Source organism: Solanum stenotomum, chromosome 10, assembly GCF_019186545.1.
Source record: "Solanum stenotomum isolate F172 chromosome 10, ASM1918654v1, whole genome shotgun sequence".
NCBI classification, from domain to species: Eukaryota; Viridiplantae; Streptophyta; class Magnoliopsida; order Solanales; family Solanaceae; genus Solanum; species Solanum stenotomum.
The window spans coordinates 6,350,365-6,360,752 of record NC_064291.1 but is presented as its reverse complement, the minus strand read 5'-3'; the positions used below and the strand labels follow the sequence as shown (position 1 = coordinate 6,360,752).

At 32.6% G+C, this 10,388-nt stretch overlaps 1 protein-coding gene across 1 annotated transcript in view; it reads left to right on the top strand.

Moving 5' to 3' along the window:
* Positions 1-10,388, top strand: part of LOC125842351 (BAG-associated GRAM protein 1-like) — a 274,321-nt gene that overhangs the window by 171,083 nt on the left and 92,850 nt on the right. The gene's annotated exons all lie outside the window — the stretch shown is intronic.

Genomic DNA, 10,388 nt, shown 5'->3' with positions numbered 1-10,388 from the left:
AAATGTGTAAAGAATTCTTGATTTCAGTGTAGCATATGTCATTTCATTGGAATAAGTTCTTGTATACCTATTTAACAATTTACACAATAAATATAGGTATACTTAATCACATATACGATTGCTTATATCAAATCAATAAATATACAAAATTCTTTTTATATTTGTCATGTAATCAAGTGTATATGAGAGATCAAGATCACTTTTCTTGTTATTTCTTCAAAAAATTATATTCGTATACTAAATAATATTAAATGTAAAGTGTTTATATGCATTAATACTTCTTCAATTTTATTTAATTTTTAGTTAACATTTTAACTTAAATTATTCTAAAAGTAAACATAAATAAAAAAATTTGAATTTTCAGACTCCCGAAATTGGTTCTATTGTTCACAACTTCACATAAGAATACAAGAATTAGATGTCCTTTTAAAAAAAAGAAAAAAAAGAAGCACATACAAAGTTAAAACAAAAAAAAAAACATCATGAAAAATTATAAACAAAATAAGTCAGGCCTTTACAAAAATAACTTACCTTAGATATTCTTTACATAAATAGTTACTTTATCCGTCTCAATTTACGTGTCTTCCTTTTCATTTTTGATTTGTCTCAAAAGATTTACTCTTTCTATATTTAGTATGTTTTTCAATTCCAATATTCTATATTGCAAATTTAAGAAAACAAGATTCAAAAACCTCCTTTTTTTCTTCTTAAACTTCATACCCACTCAAATAAATTAAAAGACTTAAATTAAGACTGACAAAATATAATTTTTGTATATCTAATTAGCGACTGTAATTATTTTTAACCGAACGATCAAATAGTGAAAAAACAAAATTAATATACCTTTCGAACATGAAGAGCCTCTCGAACAACATTGTCGTTAGCCCAATAATCAGAAAGGTGCCACCATTCATCCTACAACAGTGGTATGTCTTAGTATAGCATACACTAAGGGTGATAATTGAGCGCGTTGGGTTAAAATTAGTCAAATAATGGGTCATAACTTAATTTGTCTAATTTTTACTTGCTTTATTTATTCTTTTAAAAGATTTTAGTACCTAAAAAGATTATTATTGTTTATTATGGCTATTTATAAAGTATCAAATTAAAAAAAATTAAAAATATTTTGACAAGATTTCTCATTAGTCAATTTTGGTTACATATCAACTCAATTTTTTAATGGGCTAGTTTCAAATATATACAATAGTAATTAATTTACAATAATATAGTCATGTTATGAAGAAACTAAGCAAATACCCCATAAAAGCAAAATAATTACAAACATATACCCCTTCACATTCATACCCCACTAAATAATTACACTATATACTTCTCAACTAATTTTGCTTAACTGATACTAAATCAATATCATATACTATATTGGTTTCATTAAGGCTGATAATTTTGCTTAACTGATACTAAATCAGTCTCATATACTGTATTGGTATCATTAATGCTGATAATTTCGCTTAATTGATACTAAATTAATATATATATATATATACACACACTAAATAATTAAGGTATTTATTTTCTTAATTTTTTTTTGACCAACCAAACATAAAAATATAAGATAACATTTAAAAATAAATATTTACCCTTTATTTAAATTTTCTATGTGATGAGTTCAAAAACTTTAATTACGTTGAATTATTTTCTTAGAAAATTTCTTACATTAATGTGGCTGAGATTTTTTTATTAAAAATACTCTTCACTATATTAACAAATTAATACTCCATTGTTGGAGTTATACTCTACTTGCATGTGATTGAATTAGTCACCATCATGAATGAAGACTCAATTGATATAGTTCAGAGAGAAATTTTTTGAGTCATTTTTATTTCCAAAAAATTGGTTTCAACAGAAACTTTTTTTAGTCATTTTAAGAGTCACATACTCCCTCCGTCCCATTTTATGTGGCAACATTTAATTTGGCACGGAGTTTAAGAAATAAATGAAGACTTTGAAATGTTTACCAAATTGTCCTTTAAAAAGTAGACTCACTTTTCTCTCTCTTCATAAATGTATTGGAGTATTATTTTAGATTAAGTGGGACCAACAAGGGTAAAAGAAAAATTGTACCTTTAAATACTTACCATATAAGGAAATGTGACATTCTTTTTGGGACTGACAAAAAAGGAAATGGTGCCACATAAAATGGGACGGAGGGAGTATTAGATTTTGTATTAGGAATGAATTAAAAATTTAGTTAGTATTGGAAGTAGTTATTATAATTAATGTTTAGAATTCTAAAGAATAATTTTGATAATAATTAATAAGGATAAAAATGGAAAGTAATGTCTAATTCATTTCCTAATCTTCTTTTAGAGTGTAAAATACCTCAATAGTTTAATTACTTTAAAATGGAGAGGGTAATATTAATAGGGGTGTTCACGGGTCGGTTTGGATTGGTTATTGGTCAAAACCAAAATCAAACCAACTTAATCGGTTTTAAAATTATCAAAACCAAACCAAACCAAATATAATATACATTTATCGGTTTGGTGGTTATCGGTTTCGGTTTGGTTTGGTTCAGTTATTCGGTTATTAACCATACAAGAAAAATAAAAGACACAATTCATTCAAAATGTGAAAAAAGTGACAAAAATCCGTTCAAAACGAAAAATAGTTTGAATGACTTAAATTACTGAACTTCCGATCACTAAATTTACTATCAATAAAACTTTAAAAATCACTATATTGGCCTCGAAGGAAGATACAATAACATTTTCAGTCCCACAAAGAATTGCTATAGACACTCATATACATGAAATCAATAAGATAAATGTTTTCTTCTTGGACATTTTTGGTTTCAATAAGTAAATTATAAAGAAATTTTAATGAAAATATACGTAAGATCTTTAAAGTTGTTTATAAAAATAATATATTAAGTATGTCTATTAATAAAATATATGTATATAATTCATCGGTTCGGTTCGGTTATTTCTTCAGTTTTTTCGAATAAAATCATAACCAAACCAAATACTATCGGTTTTCAAAAATCTAAAACCAAACCAAACCAAACCCAAATAAAATAGGTTTTATTTTATCGGTTTGGTTCGATTTTTCGATTTGGATAGTTTTTTATCCAAACCATGAACACCCCTCCTAGTAATATATATATAAATTTTTGGCCCTATATTCTTACATGTTCACGGAATTTGTTCTATTCTTCCAATGAATGGATAGGATAATAAATGGTCTTTTTAAAAAGGGCAAACTATATAAATCTCACTAGTTTAGGTCCTAGTTACTAATATTTTCGATAGTTTCAAATATTACTTTCTCTATCAAATTTTGTGCTTAGGATACATGAGTCTGAATCCACGAGATACATGTATCTGCCGAATTTTAAAATCGAGATACATATTTTATTTTGTTTAAATTAATTAGTTGTAACTGATTTCCTTAATTAGATGAGTAAAAGAGGATTTTCAAAATATATGGACAATTAATTTTGAAAAAATTAAATTAATCAAATCCCTTAATATAAGACGGAAAGGAGTGTATCTATGTTTAATTAAATATTATTGTAACAACTCGGAAACTAGTAAGCTTAACTAGAGCTTGTCGTAAAGGTTAGAGTCGTAAAATTTCTTCTCGAACTTAGAATGAATGGTTTAGGGGTTATACGTCAAGGTACGACTCCCCAAGGACCAACCAAGGGTCCTTGAGGAGAACCCTAAAGTCTACCCTAAAACTGCCCAAACAGTGACCCACGGACGGACCTACTCCTCGTAGGGTGGTCCACGCTCTGTGGGAGGAGGTTCATAGGTCAAGGGGTAATGTGAAGTCCCAGTACCCAACCCACGCCCCACCAGTATGGGCCGTGGGTCAGTCCACGCCCCGTAGGTGGTGGTCGTGGATGGGACCTGGGGGACTGTCTTAAGGAAGGGGTAGTTTAGGTAATTCCTTTTTAGGTTAGTGCTAAGTGAGGTCATTTTGTATGGTTTTATTACACCTATATAACTCTTTTTAAGTCATTAACCAACTCATTCACTTCATAAAATCCCAAAACCCAAATCCATAACCAACTTTCCCCAAATAAACTCTCTCTAGAACTCCAAGGAAGAAGAAGAAGAAAGGTGAAGCTAGGGTTGAAGAATCAAGATTTTCTCCTCAAATTTGTGGTGAATCTTCAATAAGTTATGGTAGCTCTTCATCTGTGGATAGCCTTCACCCATAGAGCCCTTTCGAAACCCTCAATTTCAAAGCTAGAAAACCCAAAAGTTAGGGTTTGACTTCAATCTCATGGATTCCTTTCAAATTCATTTTAAATGATTGAATTATGTTTATTTATGGATATATTGATCGTTTTATATGATTTCAAGTTGAATTCTTCAAGAACCCATGAATTCCCCTATTTTCCCAATTTGGATCTCAAGTGTACGGGTAATGATTGATGCAAGTAGAATGTTATATAATTATGAATGTTATGAATTGATTACTTGAATCATGTTATTATCCATGTCTAATGTAATAATTCTAGATGTGTTGATGAACTATGATCCATGGTCCTTAAAGGGAAATTATGAGAATTATGTATGATATTGATATTTATGTACATGCTTTATGAATGCCTTGAGAATAAAATGATTATGACTATGAGGTAATTATGGTGTTGTTGAAAGGCTATTCTCTCACACACTTATGGATGAAGTATGAATGAAGTTCTATGATTATGATAATGATTGTGTTGATTGAAAGGCTATTCTCAATTATACACGTATGAATGATGATGACATGTTGTGAAAAGTTTTCTCACAATATGGAGATTCTTAGGTTGAAAGGCTATTCTCACCTATTGAATCTATGAGCTATCTTATGAATGATGTTGGTTTGAGTGTTGATGCATTCTTTCATAATAATGAACTCAAGTAATGAAATGTTAAGTACTCCGTAGGGAATAATGCTAAGCACCTAGTGGATATTGATATGAGATGGAAGCTCTCACGTGAGTTGAGGCGGAGTTTCTAGTAGCAATCTCTTGAGATGGATGCCCATACGTGAGTTGAGGCGGGGTATCTAGTAGCAATCTCCTTATCCCATAACTATGTACCCTCATAGGTCTTTAGCTAGTGGATCCACCTAAAAGCTAAATTAATAGTTCTACCTTAGATAAGTAGGACACTCTTTTCTGTGTGAGTAACACCGGATTCCATGATTTGCTCACATGGTCTATGTCGGTTAAGGCTTACCCCCATAATGAATGATTATGAACTATGGCTTCTCAAGAATGCACTACTTAGTGTGGGTGGGGGTATGAGACTATATCCATGCATTGCACAAGTAAGCTTTGAGAGTAGTCATGGTGTGTTCCTTTATGTTATAATGTTTTATGAAATGAATATGCTTATGATGATGCTACTAAGTATGTTGATATGAAGGCTAATGGTAATGATGTATGCTTAACTTGGATTGTTGCTATATGTTGCTTTCCTTGATATGACTTATTAAATGTGAATGTTCCTCGTCTATGAGTATGAACAAAGGATGAGATTAAAGAATGATGAGTATGATTATGGTGATCTAAAAGTGGTAAGGTATAGATGGGATTATGAGATCTTATCTATGCATTGCACAAGTATAAGTTAGGGTTAGTTATGATATGGTTCTATTATGCTATGATAGTATGAACATGAATATGAATTATGAACTATAGTTACTCAAGAAGCTTTCCTTAGTTTGGGTAGGATTATGAGATCTTATTAATGCATTGCACAAGGATGTTTTGAGGGTATTTATGGTATGTTTCTATTATGCTATGATGATCTATGTGTTGAATATGCTTGTGACTTATGCTTTTATACTTAAGTGCATGATGATTCTCAAACTTGGGAAAGTGCATGCTTTTAAACTAAAATGTCCTTTTTAGCATGTTTTCAAGGTTTTTATGCATGACTATCATACTTAGTGCATTTTTGTACTAACCCATATTTTCCTACATTTTCCCACAAGTGTAGGGTCCGATGTTTGAGGTGATCTTCATTTGGTCAAAAGTTTGGATCGACTATTCTCCTAGCTTGTGGTGAGTCCTCAAGATTCGAGGACGTATGAGTCATTTAGTAGTTTCTTTCTAGTTACTTCATTTTGGACTATTTTGTAAGGGTTGTGTCCCTATTTTGATTCAAACATTGTATTAGATGGCTAATTACGACAAGTCTAGATTTCCGCTTGCTTTTATAAAGACTCCGATTGTATGGATAAAGTTTTAAAATTTCCGCATCATTTCTTTTATCTTATGTTATTATATGCTAAGGGCTTGTATGAGACCCCTTAGGGCTCAAGTACACCGTGTTACATCTAGAGTGTACCCCTGGGTTGTGACAATTATTAATAAAACACAAAAATATGTATATCTTGATTCTTGGTCATGTAATTTGCTAAATATTATTTTTTATAAAATAACAAATTCATTAATTTGATGTATTTATTAACAATATATAATGTATCTAACAAACTAAACACTTAGATACATGAGTATCATACAAGTACATTCATATGTATCATAGAAGTATCTAGTATTAATTTCATGAGTTTGATATATATATATAATATTAATTTTATGTATCTTTTTATATGATCTAATTTTATTTCACGTATCTTTTATATGCATAATTTAATGTATCAAGTATCAATTTCATACGCTATATAAAAAAGAAACATGTATCTCAAATACACAATAAGCATATACATCTAATATGTGTATCTAAGTATGAAATTTAACTGAAACGTATGAATTTAGGAACAAATCACGACTGTAGAGTATCTGTCGTATCATTAATTAAAAAAAGTAAAAAATTTCAAAATTCATTTTTTTCTTTAGCATCTCAATTTTGTCTCATAGATACATATAATCTTAACTCAGACACATAACTTTTAATTAGATACATGTGTATATTATTTCAAATACATATTTTGACCACCGTCTCTCTCCCTCTCCACCTACTCTCTATCATCTCCGACAGTGGCATTTGCTGATCATGGCATTGAGCTGGCGGACTATGGTCATGTATCTAATACATGACAGAACAAATTCATGAACAAAAATATTTTGCTTTTTCATGAAAAAAATATTGGTCGCAACGTTTAGATCCGATAGACTCCGCGGGAACCATAGAAAATTCCAGTTTTTTGTCCCAATCTGTCACGACTTAGACCGTCTTGATTGGCACCCACACTAACAATCCAGTGTGAGAACCACTATCTCAACCCAAACCAAGCAATCAATCTAAAAACTAAGGCATATAAGTCAACTACTAAAGAAAGAAAATAGAGTTTCCATAAACTCTAACAATAATTCAACAATAACTAAAAAATGCGGAAGAATTAACCTAGAACCTGAAAGTCAATGTACCAAAACTCTACTAACGACAAGTCTAAGAACAAGGGGTACAACCCCGAAACTAAACAACACCTAAACAAAAGTCTGAGTCTGAAAAGAGTGGACTTAAACAAAGAAGATCCATGGCAGCCTGAAAGAACTGGCTCACCCTTAAATTCGTTCACGCTTATAGTCACCTAGCTGATGTCTATCAATAGCCACCTGAAGATGCCTTGTACTCAACAAATAAAGAGCAAGTGCATTATCAGTACACAACCACCGTGTACTGGTAGGATCACGCGACTATCCCACTAAGTGTAACATGTATTAGTCAATACAACAATATAATCACATGCACATATCGAACATATACAATATCATCAATATATACGAACAATGAACAACTTCACAATTCTCACATATCACAGTTATATCAATTTAGAGCAACATACCGTCTTCCAATATCAATCATCAATAGATATGAATGAACTCATCACAAGTAGATACATAATATAATTCAATGGTCCTCTCATGGAACCCAATTCAATAGTCCTCTCATGGAACCCAAACCCAAACAGTTAGCATGTTGGAACGTGGCAATCCGATCCCATATTTATGCCGGAATGTGGCAATCTAATCCAAGTTAGTTATGCTAGAACGTGGCAATCCGATCCTATATTTATGCCGAAACGTGGCAGTCGATCCCATATTTATGCTGGAATGTGGCAACCTATCCCAATTAGTGTGTCGGATAGTGACATTCGCCCATTCAAAAAACTACAATCACAATCACAATGTAGATTCTCACAATCATACAACAAGAGGTGATTTATGGCATACAATTATTCAATTATCCTCATTTACAAAATGTGTGATCAATAATGCAACATTCACATACATACATGTATCATAATGAAGCAAGAACAAACATACCTCACACAATCATATAATCACAACCATCACCTACCTCGAATCCAAGTTTGAATCCCCAAGGCACTCGAGTCTTCCCTTTTCGGATTCTTTCCGCTTGTTCTAGGTCTACAAACAATTAATATACGCATGGATCAACAATCAAAGGTCTAATTATCCAGATTATAACAAACCTAATAACCCTAGACCAAACCCAAAATCCTACTACCTAATTTAGGGGTTTTTCCACCATAAATTTTAGATAAAAAACCTCCCTCATCGATAATAACCCACTAGATTACGTTCTACGGATCAAAAAATAGATTCGGGGAGTTAAAACCTTACCTTTAGCCTCAAGAATGGTAAAAAACAGTCAAGAAGTTGCTTGGGGTCGTCTCATTAGCTTTAAAAATCAAAAAGTGCCAAATAAGGTTGTTTAGGGGTTTATTAAAGACTTTAAGTCACGTCTGGTCCGCCATGGCGGACCCATCCCGCTAGAGCGGCCCTACTCTGGTGGCTCCAATCCCGCTCTGGCGGCCTACACGAAGACAAAATGTTACCTGTTCATGCTAAGATCATTTTCGGGAGTTCTACTCACCCAAATTCGATTCTGTAAAGTTGTACGAGTTTCTTAACGTTTTAGCTATCTACTCATGTGGTCCAAATCATAATTATATCTCTCATTAATTACCAGATTTTCCTACACTTTAATGACTTCGATTTCGTCCAAATTTGGACTAGGTTGGGAAATTCCAAGTTACTACGAAAAAGTTTTCTGGCCCCAATTCTTTCTTCATTGACTTTTCCCTAACGACAGAATCAGGTCGTTACAATAGATACCAATTTACCCATCACTCATCCCCGAGTGGTCAACTAGGAAAAGACTAGCTAAAGTAAGGGTACAGTAGTATTTGAATCGTCGAATTACCGAGGATACTTTTCTCGCATGCCATTCTTACCGAATCTCATTACCCCCTAAGGGTTTTACATCTCCAACCTCAAACCAACCAATTGAATACCTACACATCCTCCCTTACAATGCCTCAATGAAGTCATCTCAACACTCGAGTGATAATTATTGGTGTGTGTAAACTTAACTAACAACAACGATTCTCAATAACCCCAAAGTTGATCGCACACATGTTATCAAGGACTTTGACACAACATCAGGACGAATCATTTCTCACATAACTATGATAAAATTCTAAATCAATACTCGCTACAATTAGAAGTGAACGTGAACAAACTAACGCACATTCATAATACCCAACCAATCATAGTTCTTAACAACATCTCCATCCCACAACATAAATTCCCATGAGCTTAAGTTATAACAATTTTGATCTTTAGAAATCAGCTACTCATCGAGGGATATATCCAAGCATACAACCCCTCCAACAAAACTATCGAAATGCTAGATTTAGTAATTCTAGATTATCTCTTAAGAATAGTAGAATTGGACCCAAAGATCCCACATTCAACCACAACTAATCAATACATGACCTCGACGACTAGAGGAATATTAAGATTGTCGGACAATCACAAATACGCATGTGTAACGACCCTAAAAATGAACTAGTGAAACTAGAGCCTCACATGTGAGTTTGGAGTTGAGAATTTGATGAAATGATGAGAAATGACCGTGACGTCCGGAAACTAGTCATTTGAACTAGTGAGTTGTAAGGGTCAACTTTAAATGGTCATATCTTTTAGCTCAAAATGAATCAGGCGAATCTTTACCTATCCAATTAAAGGTCTTTGAGTCCTCTTTCCAACGCCACCGAGTTTGCCCAATTCTGACTTTGGAGTAAAAAGTTATGCCCGAAATAGTGAAGCACTGTCCAAAAGGACGAGTTTAGACGGGAAGGGGCAAAATCTTTTAAGTTAAGACTTTATGGGTCCTTAGTCCTTTTCCAAAATTGACCCTATGCTATTTTATTCTCTTCCTAGCAATTATAAGACCTTTTCATGACTTAATTTCTTTCATTTAAGTCACTCCTCTTAGAATTTCCAAAATCATTCTCTCTCTCAAATATTTCTCTCTAACTCAAGGAAGAAGAGGAGTTGGAGCTAGGGTTGAAGATTTCGAGTGCTTCTTCTTCAATTTTCGTGGGTTTCCAACTTAGAGGTATGGGGATCCTTATCCTTGATTATT